The sequence below is a fragment of the Eurosta solidaginis genome, chromosome 3 (assembly GCF_040869045.1).
Source record: "Eurosta solidaginis isolate ZX-2024a chromosome 3, ASM4086904v1, whole genome shotgun sequence".
Classification (NCBI taxonomy): Eukaryota; Metazoa; Arthropoda; class Insecta; order Diptera; family Tephritidae; genus Eurosta; species Eurosta solidaginis.
The window spans coordinates 118,577,311-118,598,749 of record NC_090321.1 but is presented as its reverse complement, the minus strand read 5'-3'; the positions used below and the strand labels follow the sequence as shown (position 1 = coordinate 118,598,749).

The following is a 21,439-nucleotide window of genomic DNA, read 5'->3' as shown; positions in this document are numbered from 1 at the left end:
CGGTTAAAGAACGCCCCATCTAATAACTGCTTTTATGAACGCTCTTTCTGGGCTGACAATTTTTTGAGTTCATGTTATGGTATTAAAATCAAATTCTGATAAGGCGTTCTTCAATAAAAATCTGAGATAGGCTGTTTTTGAAAAAGGCAGCCGAAAATAGGTTGTGCGCCTAGCCGTCGTTTATAATGAATAGATCATTGTGATACACATAGAAGCTATACGAAAAATTAAAATATATCGAACGATATTCTCCAGAAGAGCTTAATCGATGATGTTCGATTTTACATTTTTAAATAAATCATTTTTGACTTAAGCGCACAAAATACTTTGTGCATTGTGTTCGCTCTGTTTCGGTTAGGCGTTTCCCCAGAAAAATGTGCAGCTTTAATTTAAAGTTTATACATTGCTGTATGAAAGCTTTATGGTTTTTTTCTCTTTAATCCACATGTGGGCTTCTTGCAAATACACGTAGTTATGATATACATAACTTTCATTGTTTCGGTATTAACTAAATTCTTCTAAATTTCAAGCTAACTCGCCTTAGTTCTGCACAGCGTCACTGAATCTTCAGTGATGGTTGACTTTTCGGAGATAACAAACAGTTTTTAGCGTATTTGATATCAGTTCGGGAAAATAGGGATGAAGCTTCCCCTAAAGCAATGAGGCTGATCGACTCACCATAGCCAGTACCAGGTTCTAGCATAATAATATACATCAAACTGCTGCCCCCGATCGAATTTCACGTAATTAAATTGACCATGGCCTCTTGTGTTTTAGATGTATTCACAACTCGGATGTACCATGGACTCGGATCACTACCTTTTCGCAACCAAAGTACGACCCTGCCTCCGCGCAGCTAAAAGCAAGAAACCAAAAACCAAAGGAAAGCTAGACGTCGAAAGGCTGCAACCGCAACAGACTCATTTACGCCCATGATGCAATTACTACAGGTGACTGACGTTGGCAGCTTTCCTTTCTAATCCCCCATCTTTAATTTCCACTCAAAAACTCATTTTGCCTTTTTGCGAAACTATTTTCCCATTCAGAGTATGATTTCTGTTTTCCGAGAGAGAATTTTACTTTTCAATTGCCTGCCTAGTCCAAAGAAGCATTTATTGGCAAGGGTGATTTCGGAGCTAACGTTGTTGTTAGTGTTGATGCTGGTTCCCAAATAAGCGAAGTCTTTTACTATTTCAAAATTATGGCTGCCAACAGTAGCGTGGTTGCCAAGGAGCATATGCGCTGACTCTTTGCTCGATGACGGCAGGTACTTCGTTTTGTCCTCATTCACCATCAAACCCATCTTTACCGCTTCTTTTTCCAGTTTGGAGCAAGCAGAACTAACGGTGCGGGTGTCATCAGCATATGCCAGTAATTGCACGCTTTTATAAAATGTTGTTCCAGAGCGGTTGAGTTCTGCAGTTAGATAATTTTCTCCAACATCACCGTGTCTGAAACCTCGTTTAGTTTCGAACGGCTCAGAGAGGTGCTTCCCGATTCTGACAGAGCTGATGGTGTTGCTCAACGTCGTTTTGCACAGCCGTATAAGGCAGCGCGTTTTCATGCTGTCGAAGGCGGCTTTAAAATCGACAAAGAGGTCATGTGTGTCGATTCTTTTTTTAATTATTCCATCATCGATTGCGGGATCGGGTTCGTTCCCTGTGCGGTAATGTAAGTACTCTCTGGACATCAGTTACAAGGTCGCCGTTTTCGTTCTTACAAGAGTTTGCCACGGTCTTAAAACCTTCCATCTGTCGCCGAATTTTTTGGTAAAATTTTCGGGCGTTATTCCTGGTGGCTAGCAGCTCAAGCTCCTCGCACTCACGCCTTTCTGCCTCTGCTTTTTTCTTCCTGAAAAGGCGTTTCGCTTCCCTTTTCAATTTGCGACAGCGTTCACACACAGCTCTTATTACGCTCGCTTTTAACGTAGCCCTGTAGGTGGCGCCTTTTCTTTCGGCTGCAACGCGGAATTCTTCATCATACGAGTTGTTTTTCCGTGGTCGCCGGTAACCCATTTTTTCCTCGGCGGCAGTATGAAGAGCTTTGGAGATATGCTCCCACTGCTCCTGCATTCCGTCGGGTTGAGTTGTGCTCTCAGAGAGCAGGTTTGAGAGTCCAGTTGCGAAATCATTGGCAGTATGTTGCGATTGCAGCCTTTCGACATCTAGCTTTCCTTGGTTTTAGCCGCGCGGAGGCGGCGCATATATTGGCTGCGACGAGATAATGGTCCAAGTTGATGTTAGGTTTTCGGATCGTGCGCATCTGATTGCGAGTATTTCGATCTTTGATCTTTTCATGCATGAGCCTCGTGCTGGATATGACCATGTTTCGAGCACCGGCAAAGTCAATCAGCCTCAGTCCATTAGGAGAAGTTTCATTGTGAAGGCTGAACTTTCCGACTGTGGGGCCAAAGAACACCTTCTTTGCACACCCTGGCGTTAAAGTAGCCAATCACGACTTTTATATCATGGCGGGGACAGCGCTCGTATGTTCGATCTAATTGTTCATAAAAAGCGTATTTCTCCTCTGTCGGTGCATGGGCGCAGATGAATAATATAATAAAATAATTTTGTTTTTATTTGGATAGTGGCGAGACGTTCGTCCACAGGAGTGAACGCCAATTGGCAACAAAGTCTACCTCCAACCACGAAGCTGACGCTGAAACTGAGCTTATTTGTATGGCCAATCCAATAGATGTCACAATTTTTAATTTTCTTTTTTCCTTGCTTCGTCCAACGCATTTCTTGGATGGCGGTGATGTCAGATTTTTCTTTGACGAGGACATCAACCAGGCGGGCATCTGCACCAATCCTATTCAGGGAGCGGACGTTCCAGGTGCATGCATTGTCCTTCAAACGTTTGTCATGGTCGTCATCATTAAAGGGTTGTCTGTTGTGGCGTGTCTCGGGTCCCGCTCAGCGGGGATGAAAATATTATTTGGACGTTTATATAGCGAGCCGCTTTATCCAAGACAGACGCCCGCTTGCAGCCGCACCTCGTGGTGGACAGACGCTGCCGATGAAAGATCCCCCAGGTAACTCTTAAGCCAATTCTGTCAGAGTGGCCTAGCCACTCTGTCGCCTTCGCACATTGGCTACCCAGAGGATACTTGGCCGCAAGCGACCGGAAGTAGTGAGCGGCTTGAACCGTATGCAAAAGAATCGCTCTGGCCATTCCCAGATGAACGGCGGTCAGAAGCTTTCCCCACTTTCGTGGACTTCTACACACGGCTCCACCCTCCAATTGTCATTTGTCATATAATAATTTTATTTGTATTTTTTAAGCAAAATTATGGAAATTAAATATCTTTGGAGTAAAATAAAGGAGGATGGTTACAATAATATTGATTATACGTGCTTTAAACATTTTTTTACAGGGGAACTGGCTGTTTTCTATATATGTTTAATAGGTCGATTTGTGGGGAGGCAAAAAAATCGCCCATTGCTCTGTGAAGATCATATTCTAGGGATCAAAATAAGAAACTTTGCCGAAGGAACCATACCTCTAAAACGAATTCTGATGTCCCCCAATTTGGGTCGAACTTTTGGGTAGGGGCAAATTTTGAAAAATCCCACTTTGACCCATTTAGAGTGCTCCAATCGAGTCCAAATGTATGACCGACCCCCACTAACTTTGGAGGCCCGACCCACCGATGCCAGTGGCACACCCCCTGGAACCCCCTGGAGGTTCACCATACAAATATTTCAAAAAATCGACGGTTTTGCACTTTACATGAAAAAATCAGCTAAATGGCTATGTGGTAATAAGGCCTATTGACCTTATGGCCGTTGACCTTATGTCACCACACCATCACATTAATGCATTGTCATCGAGCCTTGATAGGTGTGCAAAGTTGCAATCAAACTTATCGCCATTCAAAGTGGTGATAAGGCCAATTGACCTTATGGTCGTTGACCTTATGTCACCACACCATCACATTAATGCATTGTCATCGGTCCTTGATACGTATGCAAAGTTTCAAATTAATCAGACTTCTAGAAACCGGTAAAAATTAAGCTCAAAGATTCCGTTACATACAGGCCAAGCTAATAAAAGCGTGCTAAAAATGAATTTAACTTAGTAATAGAAAAAAAATTAAAAAAATTATTAGAAATTAGCGTTTTTACAACCCTTTTAAAACCAAGGCATCACTGTGATGCATTTGCATGTCGTAAACATAGTTGTGTGGGTTTTTTATTCAACCGTTTTAAAAAATTAAGGTATCACTGTGACACAATTGCAGATCGTAAAATCGCTTGTGTTGTTTTTTTTAAGCCACCATAAGACACAGCAGGTACAATTGAAATTACCATTTCATTCTTATTACCTCGTCTCGTAGACCATATATAACGCAACAGTTTTTGTGAATGCATTAAGTCGTTGTGAAGAATTCAAAGTGTGAAGTGCTAATTTCATAAAAAAAATATTTCAAAAAAAATAATAAGTGAAGTGACCATTCCAAATCAAAAAGTTTACAATGAATCCACCATCCTCTACACCGCAAGATGAAGCAACTACATCAACAACTATCGAAAACCCAATGAGTCATATACCCAAGCATGATGTTCCAGTCTTACGTAACCAATCAATTCAGAATTGGGTTCTCTCAAAATAACAGGATGAGGTTCTTTTACCATCCTAGTATGATACTTCTCATCAATTTTATCTATAGTTTCTTCTCTTGATTTGCTCTTGATACTTGTCAAGCAATTTATTCAATTTATTAAATACACTTTTTTTCAGCATTATTTCCATACCAAGTTTTTCCCAAATTCCAATCAACTTATCTTGTACTTGAATAGTGAATGATTTATGGGAAACATTTTTTTGTTCTGTTTTAGCACGTTCGCTTAAGTAAAAATAATATCTCAAGATATCCAGATGGGTTGGTAAATTAAGATCAGTTAAATCAGTAGACACACCAAAAACAGTAACATCGTGCTTGGGTTTATGACTCATTGGGTTTTCGATAGTTGTTGATGTAGTTGCTTCATCTTTGGGTGTAGAGGATGGTGGATTCATTGTAAACTTTTTGATTTGGAATGGTCACTTCACTTATTATTTTTTTTTGAAATATTTTTTTATCTGAAATTAGCACTTCACACTTTGAGTTCTTCACAACGACTTAATGCATTCACAAAAACTGTTGCGTTATATATGGTCTACGAGACGAGGTAATAAGAATGAAATGGTAATTTCAATTCTACCTGCTGTGTCTTGTGGTGGCTTAAAAAAACAACACAAGCAATTTTACGATCTGCAATTGTGTCACAGTGATACCTTCATTTTTTAAAACGGTTGAATAAAAAACCCACACAACTATGTTTACGACATGCAAATGCATCACAGTGATGCCTTTGTTTTAAAAGGGTTGTAAAAACGCTAATTTCTAATACTTTTTTTTTAATTGCTTTTCTATTACTAAGTTAAATTCATTTTTAGCACGCTTTTATTAGCTTGGCCTGTATGTAACGGAATCTTTGAGCTTAATTTTCACCGGTTTCTAGAAGTCTGATTAATTTGAAACTTTGCATACGTATCAAGGACCGATGACAATGCATTAATGTGATGGTGTAGTGGCATAAGGTCAACGGCCATAAGGTCAATTGGCCTTATTACCACTTTGAATGGCCATAAGTTTTATTGAAACTTTGCACACGTATCACGGCTCGATGACAATGCATTATTGTGATGGTGTGGTGACATAATGTCAACGGCCATAAGGTCAATTGGCCTTATCACCACTTTGAATGGCCATAAGTTTGATTGATACTTTGCACACGTATCACGGCTCGATGACAATGCATTATTGTGATGGTGTGGTGACATAAGGTCAACGGCCATAAGGTCAATTGGCCTTATTACCCCTTTGAATGGCCATAAGTTTGATTGAAACTTTGCACACGTATTGCACGTAATGTGATGGTGTGGTGACATAAGGTCAATTGGCCTTATTACCACATAGCCATTTAGGTGATTTTTTCATGTAAGGTGCAAAACCGGCGATTTTTTGAAATGTTTGTATGGTGAACCCCCAGGGAGGTTCCAGGGGGTGTGCCACTGGCATCAGTGGGTGGGGCCTCCAAAGTTAGTGAGGGTCGGTCATACATTTGGACTCGATTGGAGCACTCTAAATGGGTCAAAGTGGGATTTTTCAAAATTTGCCCCTACCCAAAAGTTCGACCCAAATTGGGGGACATCAGAATTCGTTTTAGAGGTATGGTTCCTTCGGCAAAGTTTCTTGTTTTGACCCCAGAATACGATTTTCACAGAGCAATGAGCGATTTTTAAATCGACCCGCCCTAATGTTTAAATATAGGGCTAATGCCGCTCAGAAGGCTGTGCTGATTTTCGATTCGACAAGAGTTTTATTCGAGCCGATGATGGAAACCCGATTCCTGCGCATATCTTAAACCATTTGCGCACGCTGTCCATCTGTTTATCACAATTGCATGTTTTCTTGGACCTGGTGCTGAATGAAACCATTTTTCGCGCATATGCAAAGTCTGTGACGCCAGATTCATCCTTGTCCACTCTGGCGCTGAAATCGCCTGGCACGAATTTTTTATCCTTACAGAAGGTTAAATCTCTGCCCCATTCTATCGTATAATGCCTTTTTTCATCTTTGTTTTTTAAAAGGATAACTATATTAAACGAAGCAGGGTGCAAAGTTTTTTCTGAAGCTTTGAAGGCCTCAAATACACAAAAGTGTTATGAGCTCATGAATTCTTAAATATTAAGTACAAATTGAACACACCATTAACGAACAAACGAAATATGCTAAGTTTTAAGGTCGGAACGCATGTTTCGATGCATCTCCCGACATTTCTGGAGGTGGTGTATCAGTCGCTCCTAAGTGCAACCAACCTTTTTTAAGCTAAAACTTTCGATATGGTAGGCAAGTCCGCTACGTTATGCCACGGCAGCCAACTTGACCAACATAATTTATCGTATTGCACCCGCGTGACAGAGCTCAGCTCGACGTGAATTAATTATTTATATGTGACCCGGCCCATGAAAAGGTGGCTTATGGCTCACAAAAAAAAGAAAACTACAAAGAAACTGAAGAAATGCGTTGTTTATATTTGACAGCTGTTCCTCACAATTTCTTTTTTGAGTCATAAGCCACCTTTTCATAGGCCGGGTCACATATCTTAAATTAAATTTTCCTCAGGAGCTCTTAGCTTCACTACATATACAATTAATAATACATATGAATGTTTATATATTTCATTGAATTGCTCCAACTAGCTTTTGCGATAGTGTCGGATACATAAACAAATACACATAAGGTTAAGAGTTAATAAAAACTACATTGTGACAACATCCAGATAAAAGAGTTTAGAATTTTGATTATTATCTGTCCTTCAAATTCGACAAAGGCGTTTCGGAGATGGTAGCGGATACAAGAAAGAATGTATATAGCAGTATAAGGTGGAAATATTACGGCGTAAAATGCATTTTCTTTGATACCTATATAGCAATAAAAATAAGAAAGTACAACCTGAGCAGAAACATCTTTTCAAATGGGTCCTTGGATTGGTATCAATACTGTCGTACCTCATTTAAATTCAAAGACACTCTCAGGACCAACACTTAGGAAAAAACAAAGTGTGATTGACAGTTGAATATTATTCTCATGTAAGGGACGATTATGTCAAACAAATGTAAACAAATAAACTAACCCCTGTGGTGCATGTTTTATCGCTTCTTTTGTTTTTTTTTTTGCATTTTCCCTTGTGTGATTGCAATATTTATGACTACATAGAAAATAATATCAGAACTTCAAAAGCCGAACGTGCTTATTTCAAAAGAACGAAATACACAAACACATTTTAATATCTGACAATGTTTGTTGTTATATCGGCCTACTGATTTGCAAGATTGCGGGTTCGAATCGAGCTCAAGGCCTAACAATAATTACTTTATCATTATTATTGTTATGATAAATTTTTTCAAGTATTATTTTATCATTATTATTGTTATGATACATTTTTTCATAACAATAATAATGATAAAATAATTATTGCTAGGCCTTGAGCTAGATTCGTTGTATTAAAGGGGTATTTTTCTTAATATAAAACATATATGTTTACAAACCGGTTTTTGTATTTAATTGACCAAGATTTATGCTTTTCCGCATTAGTTATCTTCCCAATACCAGTACAACTTTTTGTTAGGATTTTTATTTTTATACACCTAACCTCCTCGAGCCATACTTTCATGTTTAATATTTTCTCATTTCGAAAACTGGTTTCGAAAGGGCTTTCGGTTTGAGTTTCCCAATCGGAAACATATGTGGTATTTTGTTTAAATGTGCCCAACTTGAAGCACTCGGTTTAATTGGAATGGGAACAGCTCCTAAATACCATCTGACGGACAGCTGATCAAATCAGTTTCCTTAACATTATTTTCGGAAAGGCGTGATGAACTTGTTAGTACAACCCAGCTTTCTTCCCATCGCTTCAATCTTCGCAAGCTGGCATTTTAAAAAAAAAAAAAAAAACAGACTACTTGTCATCGCCGCTGTTTGTAACACGCACCGCAATCTTCATACCTTGTGCTCCTTTTCCTATTTCTTCCTTCTATCTAAATTGATTTGTGCGAGGATTAAAAGGGTTGATAAGCGCAATAAAAAGCTTTATAGCCCTACAGCTTCCGCAACTCAATTGCCAACCACACCTACTCGAGGGGAATTTTGTTACAAATATTTAGCAAGCAAGGCTCTGGCGACCCCAAGTTCCCCATGGAACTAGTGGTGGGATTGCCTAGAAGGCTCAACGTGGTCATATTGTAACGAATTTAGGGTATTTCAGCTTATTTGCAACCTTCTGCTTACGTTCGTATCGCTAACCTGTTGAATAAAACACTCCAGTATTCTGTATTACAAAATGGTCTTTATTAGACTACTTTAAGAGTATTTCGCAATTAAACTTCACTTCGCAACTGATAGCGTCTTCGGTTTCCTCGTTCACCTATTTCTACTAAGGTCTAGTAATTTCGTGAACCTGATGATTGTTTACCAGCTATATACACGTATATTTGTAATTTGTATCCATATGCGTGTGTATATGTGAGTACTTCTGCGAATGATGATGACATGCGTTTGTTGCCTTGTATGTATGTGTGTAGATCAGAGATAACCATTTAGTTGAATAATTATTGGCGCAATGCGCTTGTTTGCGTACGACTATGCTATTTATGCGCGAAGTTTCGTAATCTTGCGCATAAATAAACAATACGATGTTGCTTCGTTGCTTGCTAATAGGTGAATGAATCGTGCATCAAGTGATTCGTATGATCATCGTGCTCTCACTAATACAGCTACACTTTTAACTTTGGTTAACCCTGGTGTAGATGATGATTGATTTGTTTATGTACATACTGCTTAGTATCGGCTTAGTGATGGTAGTATCGCTTAGGGATACTAATATTCGTCACACTGCCCTCCACCTAAGTCGGATCGTCCCGATCAGACAAATTTCCTTATCTAAACGCTGCCAGCCTTTCTAAATGAACCACTTTCATTTTGGTTCGTGGTTTGCCAATGGGTTTGTTGCGGTAAACTACATCATTGATCCGTTTTACAACTTTGTATGGGCCTTCCCAATTGCACTGCAATTTCGGGGACAAACCTTTTTTCCGTTGTGGGTTGTATAACAGCACCAAATCTCCTTCCCAAAAACCTTCCAATTAATTGCCTTATCGTATCTGGCTTTCATCTTGTCACTCATAATCTTCGTTCGTTGCGTCACAAAATCGTGTATTTCTCTCATCTCTTCTCAATGGATTTCTTGGTATTTCTGTCCGCATCGGCATCTATCCCAAACTTCAAATCAGCTGGTAGTCGAAGGTCATTGCAAAAATTACCTTTGCGGGAGTTTGGTCCGTTGTTTCATGCACTGCCCGGTAAGCCATCAAGAATAATGATATATGTGAATCCCACTCTTTATGGTACTTGTCGACTACTTTCCTTAAGTGCTCCTCCAAGGTTCTAATCGTTGCACCATACCATCGGACTAGGGATGCAATGCATTTGTCCGTGTTTTTCGAATGCCCAATTCCTTACACATTTCTTGAAACACCGCTGATTTGAAATTCCTGCCTCGGTCAGAACGTAACTCCATTGGTATACCATACCTTGCAACCCAATCGTTTGTAACCATTTCTGCACTGTTTTCACTTCTTGATTTGGGATTGGGTATACCTCTGGCCATTTACTGAAATAATCCTTAACCACCAGTACGTATTTGTTTCCGCGGTTGCAAGTAGGAAATGGGCCTGCGACATCCATGGCGATCCTTTCAAATAGTGCACCTGAAATATACTGCTTCATCTGGCCATGACTTCGGGTTTTGGGCCCTTTCTCTCTGCTGCAAACCTCGCAGTTGGCAATCCACTCAGTGACCGACTGACGGTAACGAACCAAATAGAATCTCTGCTTGATCTTCTCGAGCGTCTTCGTAATTCCAAGATGACTGAGATGACTGATCACTGAGAACGTCGGGAATCCATTTCCTTGGAACAACTATCAGTTACCTCTTACTTTGACCATCCTCACTCTCCCATACTTGATGAAGGCAACCGGATATCAAACTAAACTGTTCCACTGTGCCCAATATGACTTCGCAATGGGATTATTTGCTGACATCTACTCTCTATTTGGTCTTTCGTTTCGTTCGAGCCCTTGCATAACATCTGGCAGATCTGTATCTTCTAGCTGACACTTCCTTAGTTGTTCCTGTCCCATTCATCCGTACATGTTATAGTCATTAGCCGGAAATCTATAATGTCTTCTTTAGCCTCGGCCTTTGAACAGTGCTTGCATTCCAAACTACATGGTCTTCGTGACATTGCATCAGCATTTCCATGGGTACTACCTTCTCGATGCTCAATGGAAAAGCCATAGCTTTGTAGTCGCTCGATCCACCGTACTAATTGTCCTTCTGGATAACGGAACTGCAAGAGCCATTTTAACGCTGCGTGATCTGTCCTGACGCGGAATCGCTTCCCGTAGAGGTACTTGTGAAAATTTTTCATGCATCCTACCAATGCCAACAGCTCTCTCGCAATAGCTCCTCTCTGGTTTTCCAATTGAACGGCTGTATTAGGCAACTACCTTCTCTTGTCCATCGCCCAGCAGTGATGAAACGCGTCCTATAGCATATCGGCTCGCATCTGTATCTAGAATAAACGTTGCTCCTGGAATCGGATGTGTCAACATTGGGGCAGTGCACAAACGCTCTTTGAATGTTTGGAAAGCCACTTCTTGCTCCTTCTTCCATTCAAAAGCTTAATTTTTTTTTGTAAGCTCCTGGAGGCCATGTGCTACGCTGGCAAAGTTTGGTACAAACCGGCGGTAATAAGTGCACAGCCCAAGGAAACTTCTTAATTCATGCAAGTTCCGCGGTCTTGGCCCATCCTTTACAGCTTAGATATTTTCATTCGCAGTGCAGATACCATCTGTCGTTACTTTGTGACCCAAATAATTTAAATAAATAAATGTAAGGCGCGATAACCTCCGAAGAGATCTAAGGCCGAGCTTCTCTTCCAATTTGCGTCGTGCTCCTCTTGATTTTTCCCTACAAATTGGCCGGACGGGACCTACATGTTTTATGCCGACTCCGAACGGCATCTGCAAGGCAGATGAGTTTTCACTGAGAGCTTTTCATGGCAGAAATACAATCGGAGCGCTTGCCAGACACTGCCGAGGGGCGACCCCGCTTAGAAAAATTTTCTTCTAATTGAAAAATCTTATTTCTAAAATTTTTGATGTTGCTTTGCCCGGGAGTTGAACCCAGGGCATACGGTGTGATAGGCGGAGCACGATACCATCACACCACGGTGGCCGCCAAATAATTTACTTCCTTTTTAAACAGCGAACACTTTTTGGGACTTAGTTTCAGACCAGCGCCAGCTATTCTCTGGAAAACTTCCTCCACGTTCTTAAGATGTTCATCAAAATTCTTGCCCAATACGATGATGTCGTCCAGGTACACCAAGCATGTTTTCCAATGTAGTCCTCTCAGTACCTGATCCATGAGTCTCTCAAAAGTAGCTGGTTCATTACAAAGTCCAAAAGGCATCACTGTAAATTGCCAAAGACCATCACCGATACTGAAGGCTGTTTTCTCTTTGTCTTCCTCCTTCACCTCCACTTGCCAGTAGCCACTTTTCGGGTCCAGTGCGGAAAACCATTTCGTACCAGAGAGCGAGTGCAGAGTATCGTCAATTCTTGGCAATGGGTAGCTATCCCTTTTCGTAACGTCGTTCAACTTGCGTTAGTCCACGCAAAACCTCATTTTTCCATCCTTCTTCTTCATAAGGACCACCGGTGAGCTCCATGGACTAGCTGATGGTTCCATGACGCCGCTGGTGCCACATATCCAGTGTCAATTTGATGTATCACAACGTTGGTGCGGCCTGGTTTGGAGCCATCTTGGTCAATTATGTTCGCGTACTTTAGGAGCAGTTGGTTTGCCTTACTCTGATAGGCTTTCTCTAGCCCTCCGTCCATGCCGTGATGCCATTTGAAAGATCAGTATTTTTCGTTGAAACATGTTCCTGGAGCCGTTCACAGTTAATAACTACTTCAGCCTCTTGACATCTTCCCAAAATAGCTCCTTTGGTCAGTGTGAGTCGTGACTTGAACTCATTGAGTACTCTTACCGAAATACGTCCATCTTGATTTGTCATAGCCAGGGCTTTTCCTACCAGTACATTTGGTGTTGATTTGTTTGCTGCTTCAACAACCCACAATTTCTTTGTCCCACAATCTCCATCAAGTTTTGCCCAGATGACTTCTTCGGATTTTTGGTGGTATTTGCTGACTCTCTTCCACCAGCACTCGATTACTGCTGTAGCCTCTCGTATCCGAAATTAAGTGGCACATCCATGTTCTTATATCGCATTGTCTTGCTTTGCATATCGATCTTGATGCCTTAGTCGATTAAGAAGTCCACTCCAATTATGATTTCATCAACAATAAATACTATGTCTTAATAAATAGTTTGCAATGTTTTTATGCATGGTGAATAATAAATTGTTTGAGATATTGACTCTTATAATGTGAATAGTTCGTTGTGATCACAGTGTGTATAGAAAACAATAAACAATTAGTAATTATATCTATTCATTTGTGCATGATTTGTATATTTATTTAACTAAATCTGACTTGTCGTTGTGGGACGAAGGTGGAACGTTCTCAGGCCAAAGTGCAGTGCTCTAATTGTAATGAGCTTTTCCACCTACATTGTGTTGGTATGCAACAGTTTGACTTAGAGTACCTGTTGAGTTCAAATACCCCATTTCTGTGCGATGAGTGTAAAGCAGTGCGCCGTTGTTCTCTTCGATCCCCGCTTAAAAATAATACACAAGTAATGAGCGCCAATGCAACCCCAGCGGGTTAGGGGATCAGAATATACCCGCGGTAGGTATGCCTGTCGTAAGAGGCGACTAAAATACCAGATTCAAGGGGCTGTGTAGCGCAACCCTTCAGATTGCCAGCGCAATATATAGCTTCTCCAAACCCAATTGTCAACCTCACCTATCCGCGGCGAATCCTGTTTCACTAACAGACGAGGCTCTGGCGACCCCAAGCTCCTCATGGAACTTGGGGGTGGGGAGGGTGGGAATGGCCTGAAGGTTTAATGTGGCCACATAAATCGTTCCCGAGATGGTCGGGCTAGCACCTTAATGGTGCTATGGTACCGGAGAGTACCGGATCTATATCCGGCAAAGGACCATCACATCGATAACACTCCCCAAAGCCTTCGGTTGTAGCCTTATCTCTACAACAACAACAACAACAGCGCCAATGCAACCAAAACGTTGACAATCAATCTCTTGCGTTGTTGATCGATGAGCTCGCTGAAGTTAAAGCTCTTAATTCTAATATTCTGTGTGTGGTTAATGCTGTGAGAGAACATAATAAATGCCTTCGCAATAAAGTTGAGACTCTTCAAACGGAAATCATTGAATTGCGCTCATGCTTTCTGAAAATAAATCGAATGTGTCGCACTTGCTATCTGAATACAGTGAAGTGCTTGGTATTGTTAGTGGCGCTTTGGCCAAAGAGAAAGAGAGTGGAAAGGAAATAATTGTGTCTAATGGTAATGGCGTACTCAGTGCAGTCAATACTTCTTATTCTGCAGCTGGGACAGCTTCTGTTCCAACAACATATGTGCGATACGCTTTCTTTGCTGCTTTGTCAACTAGTGTAATTACTAATACTTCCTCTTCTTATACCACTTCTTCTGCTTTTGCTGGCCAAAAAACAATGCTGCCGTCCCCTCATATTACTGCTCCCGCTACTGGTACTCCGACTGCGGCGCCAGTGTTTCCAACGCATATGAGTGCAACTAATTTAGATGAACCACATGCAGCTGCTGATAACCAAAGTGATTGAAACACTGTGCGTAAAAAAGGAGGTCTAATAAAAGCAAAAATAAGTCCTATGGTTCTAGTACAGCAAATTCTTGCCAAAGCGATTTAAATTAAAATCTGTTGCAAAACTTAGGTAACAATGCTGATTCCAGGGCAAATATCAACGGTAGCCCACCAAAAAATACAAACGTTCGGAAATTAATTAAACCTTTAGTTATTGGGTCGAGCTCCAGTAATGAGTTACGCGCTGTTGTCAGAAGAAAATGGCTCCATATATCTGCCTTTTCGACTTCAGCAACAGCTGACCAGGTAAAAAAATATATTGCTAGACATACTGGTATGGAAGAAAACTCCATTATTTGCAAAAGTCTTAGCAAGAAAGGTGTGGATCCGAACTCTTTGAGACACCTTAAGTTCAGGTTAGGCGTTAATGCCAACTCATATTCGATTCTGTTGCGGCCTGAACTATGGCCTGCAAATATTGTTGTGCGCCCATTTAAATTCAAGCCAAAAAACGACGAAATCTAACCGATGTCCGACGGAAATCGGTTGGGTTAGATGGAGGAAATAATCACCTAATATTATATATGCAGAATATGGCTGGTGTTAGAACAAAATCCCAGCTGGTGCGGCTATTTAGCTCCCATGAAGAATATGTTGTTTTCGTCTTCATTGAGACGTGGCTAAATGAAAACCTTTTCAGCGAGGAATATTTTGATTCTATTTTATACAATATTTTTCACAAAGATAGAAATTCAAACCTTACTGGTTGTGCACGAGGTGGTGAAGTTCTCATTGCGGTACATTCCAAACATCATGCTTCTGAAATCATACTGGAAAATAATAGTGCGCTACTTGACCAGCTATGTGTATGCAATCGAGGCTCATCAGACCCTGTTTTTGTTTGTGCTTCATATATACCGCCCAATAGTAGCCATGACTTATACACTACACATGTCGACAATATTACGTCACTGGCATTGAACAAAGTTGGTGGTGATCATATCTGCGTGCTGGGTGATTTTAATCTGTGTAATGTTAAATGGTCACAGACTCTATCAAACTCGACTTTAATAGCATGTGACGTCATTGGCTCCAGTGAAATATATTTAATAGATAGTTTTTAAGTATTGATATTAGACAAATTAATCGTTTTTCAAATAGACTAGGCCGTACTTCGGATTTGATATTTTTATCAAATAATCTAACCGTGGTGTGATGGTAGCGTGCTCCGCCTACCACACCGTATGTCCTGGGTTCACACCCCGGGCCAAGCAACATCAAAATTTTAGAAATAAGGCTTTTCAAGTGTTTGTATTTGGCAAGTGCTCCGGGTGTATTACTGCCATGAAAAGCTCTCTGTGAAAACTCATCTGCCTTGCAGATGCCGTTTGGAGCCGGCATAAAACATGTAGGTCCCGTCCGGCCAATTTGTAGGGAAAATCAAGAGGAGCAAATTGGAAGAGAAGCTCGGCCTTAGATTTCTTCGGAGGTTATCGCGCCTTAAATTTATTTTTTTAATCTAAATTTTTCACTTTTTGAATGTATTTCGCCTATTAAAAAATCCGATTTGCATCATGTTCCATTTGTTCTTGATCTGGAGTTTTATAAATTTGCCGAAGCTAATACTACCAGCTCTAATTTTTCTTTTAATTTTAAGAGATGCGATTTTTCGAATTTGAACAATCTTTTGCTGGAAATAAATTGGTATGTTTGTTTCATGGTGTTTTCAGTTTATACTTATATTTAAGAATTCATGAGCTTAACACCTTAACATCTTATTATAAGCCGGTGTTAAGCTCATGAATTCTTAAATATAAGGAAATAAATTGGGATAATTTGTTTTACAGTCTTGATACCACTAAAAGGTTTGAGATATTTAAGTCTACTGTTCTGCAAATTTGTAGAAATGTTATACCCTTGGCTCCCAAAAAGAAATACAAGGTGCCCTGGCATAATAAAGCCTTGATGAAACTCCGGAATTTGAAAAATAAATTTTTCTTTAAATTTAAATGAACTCAAAATCCAACGTTTCCACTTGTATAAAGAGTATGATAAGAAATTCGCGTGTCTGGATAAATTCTTACACAGAAATTATATTTTAAATTTTGAAGAAAACCTTAAATCTAACCCAAAATCATTTTGGAACTTTGTCAACTCGAAGAAATCAGTTTCGAATATTCCGTCCTCTCTTTTTCTTGCTGAAAAAGCTGTCGATACTCCGGAGGACGCTGCAAACCTTTTTGCTGAATACTTTATGAACAATTTCACTTCTGATTCTGACAATCATGATAATATTACTTTTAATATTCAGGCTTCTATTGACTTCGGTAATGTAGTACTCTCTACGAAAGATGTTCTTAATGGGCTTATTCGGCTTAAGACGTCGATGAGTACCGATATCGATGGTTTGTCTGCAATTTTGTTTAAACTATGTGATTCCCTAGTCTATCCACTGTTGTTAATTTTTAATAATTCGTTATCTACAGGTATTTTTATTGATGCGTGGAAATTAGCGTTCATTACACCTATTTTAAAGAGCGGCAATAAAAATGATATTACTAATTCTGGCCTATTTCAAAACTTTCCACCATTGCAAAGGTTTTTGAATGTATCATCCAAGATAAATTACGTTTCTGTGTTAAGAATTTTGTGTGTCCAGAGCAGCATGGATTTTTTCCAGGACGCTCAACTGTGTCTAATTTGACTATTTTCTCGGATGACTGCCTCGCAGCTTTTCAGGCAGGATATCAGGTTGACGCTATGTATACTGACTTCCAAGGCATTCGATCGGGTCTCTCTTGTTAGTTTGATTAAAAAGTTAGCCTGTTTGGGCTTTCACTCAGTATTTTTGAGTTGGATTGAATCCTACTTATTTAATCGTCGTTGCATGGTTGTAGTTGATGGTGTTAGGTCTCATCCATTCGTTGCTTCCTCCGGTGTTCCACAAGGTAGTATCCTGGGTCCATGTCATGTTTATTAATGATATTCGCTCTTGCTTCTCTAAAATAAAATTCTTGCTGTATGCAGATGACCTTAAGATATACTTGCATATTCATAGCCTTCATCATGCGGTATTGTTGCAATAAGCTTTGGATAAACTTAGTAACTGGTGTAATAATAATCGGTTATCACTTAACCTAAAAAAGTGCATTCAAATAACTTTTTCGAAGCGTGTCAACTTGATTGAAACCGTGTATCAAATATCAAACTCGCCCCTGTTGCGGGTTAGTGAAATTAAGGACTTGGGAGTAATATTTGACTCGAAGTTTTCGTTTTCAAGTTATATTAATGTGTGCATTGCTAAGTCGTATGCCATGCTAGCTTTTGTTAGGCGTCATGGATTTGTGGATGTCTTGGATTTCAGTGACCCGTATACGCTAAAGCTTTTATATTCCACGTTTGTGCGATCCAAACTTGAGTACGCTGGTCTCCGTATTATTCCTGCCATGTTTCAAGAATAGAACGAATCCAAAAAGTATTCGTACACTTTGCATTACGTGGTCTGCGCTTTTTGGATCCTATCCCGACTTATAAAGCTCGTTGCTTATTGAGTAACTTAAAATCATTGCAGGACAGGAGGACAATTTTATCGCTGACGTTCGTTTTCGATTTGTTACGTGGGGTTGTTGATTGCCCTGTGCTCCTGGAGAGGATTTTCATTAACCGGCACACACCGGCTAGAGCTCTTCGTGCTTCTGAGTGTTTTCATATTGGTGTTCTTAGGGCTCTTTATGCGCGGAATGCTCCAATTACTAGAGCCTTAATTGAGTTCAATAGAATTTCTAAATTTTATGAGATAGATTTTTCTTGTTAGAAAGATGGCTTTCTGAGTATTTTAAATACTTTTTATAAGTAAGGTAATTTTTATTAACATAATTAATAACATATTAAATAAATAAATAAATAAACAATCTCTGCCACTATAAAATTGTGTACTACCGTGACGTTCCCAATTGCGACTTCACATGCTACTTCTCCTAGAACCGTGGTGTCTTCTCCAGTGGTTGTACGCAGTCTTGCTCCATGCAATGGTCTTATCTTCTTGTTGACTAAATCCGCTCGAATGATGGAATCAGATGCACCCGTATCTACAGTCAGTAAACGTTCCTTTCCATCCACATGTCCTCCGAGAGTAAGATTGCTCGACATTCTTCCAATCTGCGAGATAGAGATTATGGGGCATTCAATTGCGGGAGCCAGCTGTCGCTCCTTGCGGCTGACTCGCTTTAGTTTAACGATTGAGTGGTCTTGGAGATTTGCTCATCTCCTTCAGGTCTGCGTTTACGACCACCCACATTGTTGGAACTATTAGGGTTGGTGTTGCAATAACGCGCAATGTGCCCTGGCTTTCCACACTTAAAGCATTTGGCTGCATCATTATTCTTCTGCTGCATTCCCTTCAATGCTTCCAAAATTGCGTCTACCCACTCTGGTCTTTCCACTTCCACACGATGGGCTTTGTATGCTGGCTTACTCAAAAGTGACGCCGTTTCCTGAGTCAGTGCATGGGATACCGTTTCAGCAAATCTTAACTTTGGGTTTGCGTATGTAGCTCGCTTCGTTTCCACGTTCCGTATGCCATTTATAAAACTCTGAATCTTTACCATTGCCATTTGCAAGATGAGCCAATCTTTCAATGTCTGAAGCAAACTCCTGCAAAGTTTCGTTAGATTTTTGGTAGCGGTTTTGCAATTCAATTTGGTAGATTTGTTTCCTGTGTTTGCTTCCGTAACGTCGTTCTACAGCAGCCATCAATGCTTCATAGTTGTTCCGCTCTCCTTCGGGAATCGTCTGTAGGATTTCGGCTGCTGGCCCCTTCAATGCTACGAATAGAGCTGCAACTTTATCTTCAGCATTCCAAGACCTGGAAAGGAACAGAACCGACAAAGGATGGTGTTTTTACCTTTGGATTACTCGCTGAAACTGCTGGGCGATTTATTTGCAACTACTGTATACGACCTCTCAAAGATTCTATATCGGCATCAATTTTGTCCTCGAGCTGTACAATTTTTGTATCCTGTGCTTCCAGCTTTGATGTTACCCTTGCTTCCTGTGCTTCTAACTGTGAAGACATTTGTGCCACCTGCAATGATAAGCGCTCCTCTTGTGCTTCCACCTTAGATGTAATCTGTGTCGACATTTCTAAAATACGCGATTCTTGTGCCTCAGTCTTCGATGTTATTTGTGTCGACTTCGGATATACGTGTCTCCTGTTATTCCATCTTGGATGTTAAACGTGTCTCTTGCGATTCCAGTTGGGATGCCATATATGTCTCTAAGCTCTAGCGAGCACGGAGATAGAAACTTCAGAGTGTTGCTGAAATTTCGAATCGATGCTGGAGATGAAATACTGCAAGAACATGTAAACAAGTGCTCCCGAAACGCCCCTTTTATCAGCAAGACCACTCAAAATGACTTAATTGAATGCTGCGGGGAAGTGATCACGAACCAAATAGTGGCCAAAATTAAAAAGGCAAAATATTTTACCATTATTTCCGATGAGACCACAAATGTTTCTACTCACGAGCAAATAGCCATTTGTATTCGCTATTTCGATGTAGATACAAACGAAATGCAAGAAGGCTTCATAATGTTTGTCGAAACTGTTGAAACTACTGGGGAAAACATTGCTCACCATATTTTAAAGGCTTTGGAAAAACTTAACCAGGACATAACATTGTGCCGCGGACAAGCATATGATGAAGGAGCTAACATGAGCCGTAAAATAAAAGGTGTCCAAGCACGTATATGCAACATCCAATCTTTAGCCTTTTTTACCCACTGCGCAAGCCACCGACTCAACTTAGCCTACACCGTACCGGGCATAAGAAATCCCGTAGGGGTTATCTCTAGTGTAGCAAATTTTTTTCGAGAATCAGCTCATCGAATACATATCGTCAGAGAAGAAATGAAATCTCATCTGCCGAATGAAAAACAGAATATGTTAAAAAAAATTGTGTGAGACTATATGGGTTGAAAGACATGAAACAGTTTTGATATTTTTGGACCTATTGCCATGTCTTTCTGCAATATTTGCAAAAAATGTCGGATGAAGGAAACATAAAAACTGCTATACCTCCATTTTCGTTGCTCCAGTCTATAACCTTCGGAATTTCTGATAAGCTTGGTAATCTTTTCTGATATTTTGGGAATCACGCTGCTCTTATCCCGATCATTACAACAGAAAGAAATTGATATGCTTTCTGCAATTCAGCTTGTCAATATGACCACAGCGAGTTTGCAGAGGCAACGTGAAACTAGCACAGTCACATTTAAAAAACTTTTCCATCAGGCTGAGGGCATCGCAAATGAATTTGGTACAGCAATCATAGTCCGCAGAATCCCAAGCCGTCAAGGAAATCGGCCAAACATTCAGACTGAGTCAGTTGGAAATTATTACCGACTTCCAGTATACATCCCGTTTATAGACTATATGCTAAGTGAAATGAAATCCAGGGTCCCTAGTGCGCCATTGCAAGGAATAGGAAATTTGCAAAAGTTGTTGTCCCATAACTTCAGCGACGAAGATGCAGTTCGTGTATTACAAGGCGCTGAAATGTATATGGAAGACCTTCCTTGTTTTATAGCTGTAAAGGGAGAATTAAAAGTTAGGCAGCAGATGAGTAAAGATATTCCACTATCTCCAGTAGATGCTTTCAAACATTCAGCAATGCTGCCAAATATAAGAACACTTTGCCAATTACTGTGTATGTTTCCAGTGACTACTAGCACTGCCGAGCGTTCTTTCTCCACATTACGGCGATTGAAATCATATCTTCATAACAGGATGACAGAAGATCGTTTGAATGGATTGGCTTTAATGCACATTCATGGCGATATAGCGGAAAAGATGGACCCTAATGAGGTGCTGGACATCTTCAGTAGGAAACATAAGAGAAAACTGTCTTTATTCAACATTTAGTATTTTTAGTATTTACATTTTCTTAAACGTTCCTATATACTATAACTTGCACTAATGAATTTTAAGTATGTCACTTCTTGTATTTCTATCAGTTTTTGTTGATTTTTTTTGACCGTTCGTCCTTTGTTA

The 21,439-nt window shown here is 40.2% G+C and overlaps 1 protein-coding gene across 10 annotated transcripts in view; it reads left to right on the top strand.

Moving 5' to 3' along the window:
* Lis-1 (LisH and WD40 domain-containing Lis-1) overlaps nt 1–21,439 on the top strand; it is a 761,024-nt gene that overhangs the window by 237,840 nt on the left and 501,745 nt on the right. The gene's annotated exons all lie outside the window — the stretch shown is intronic.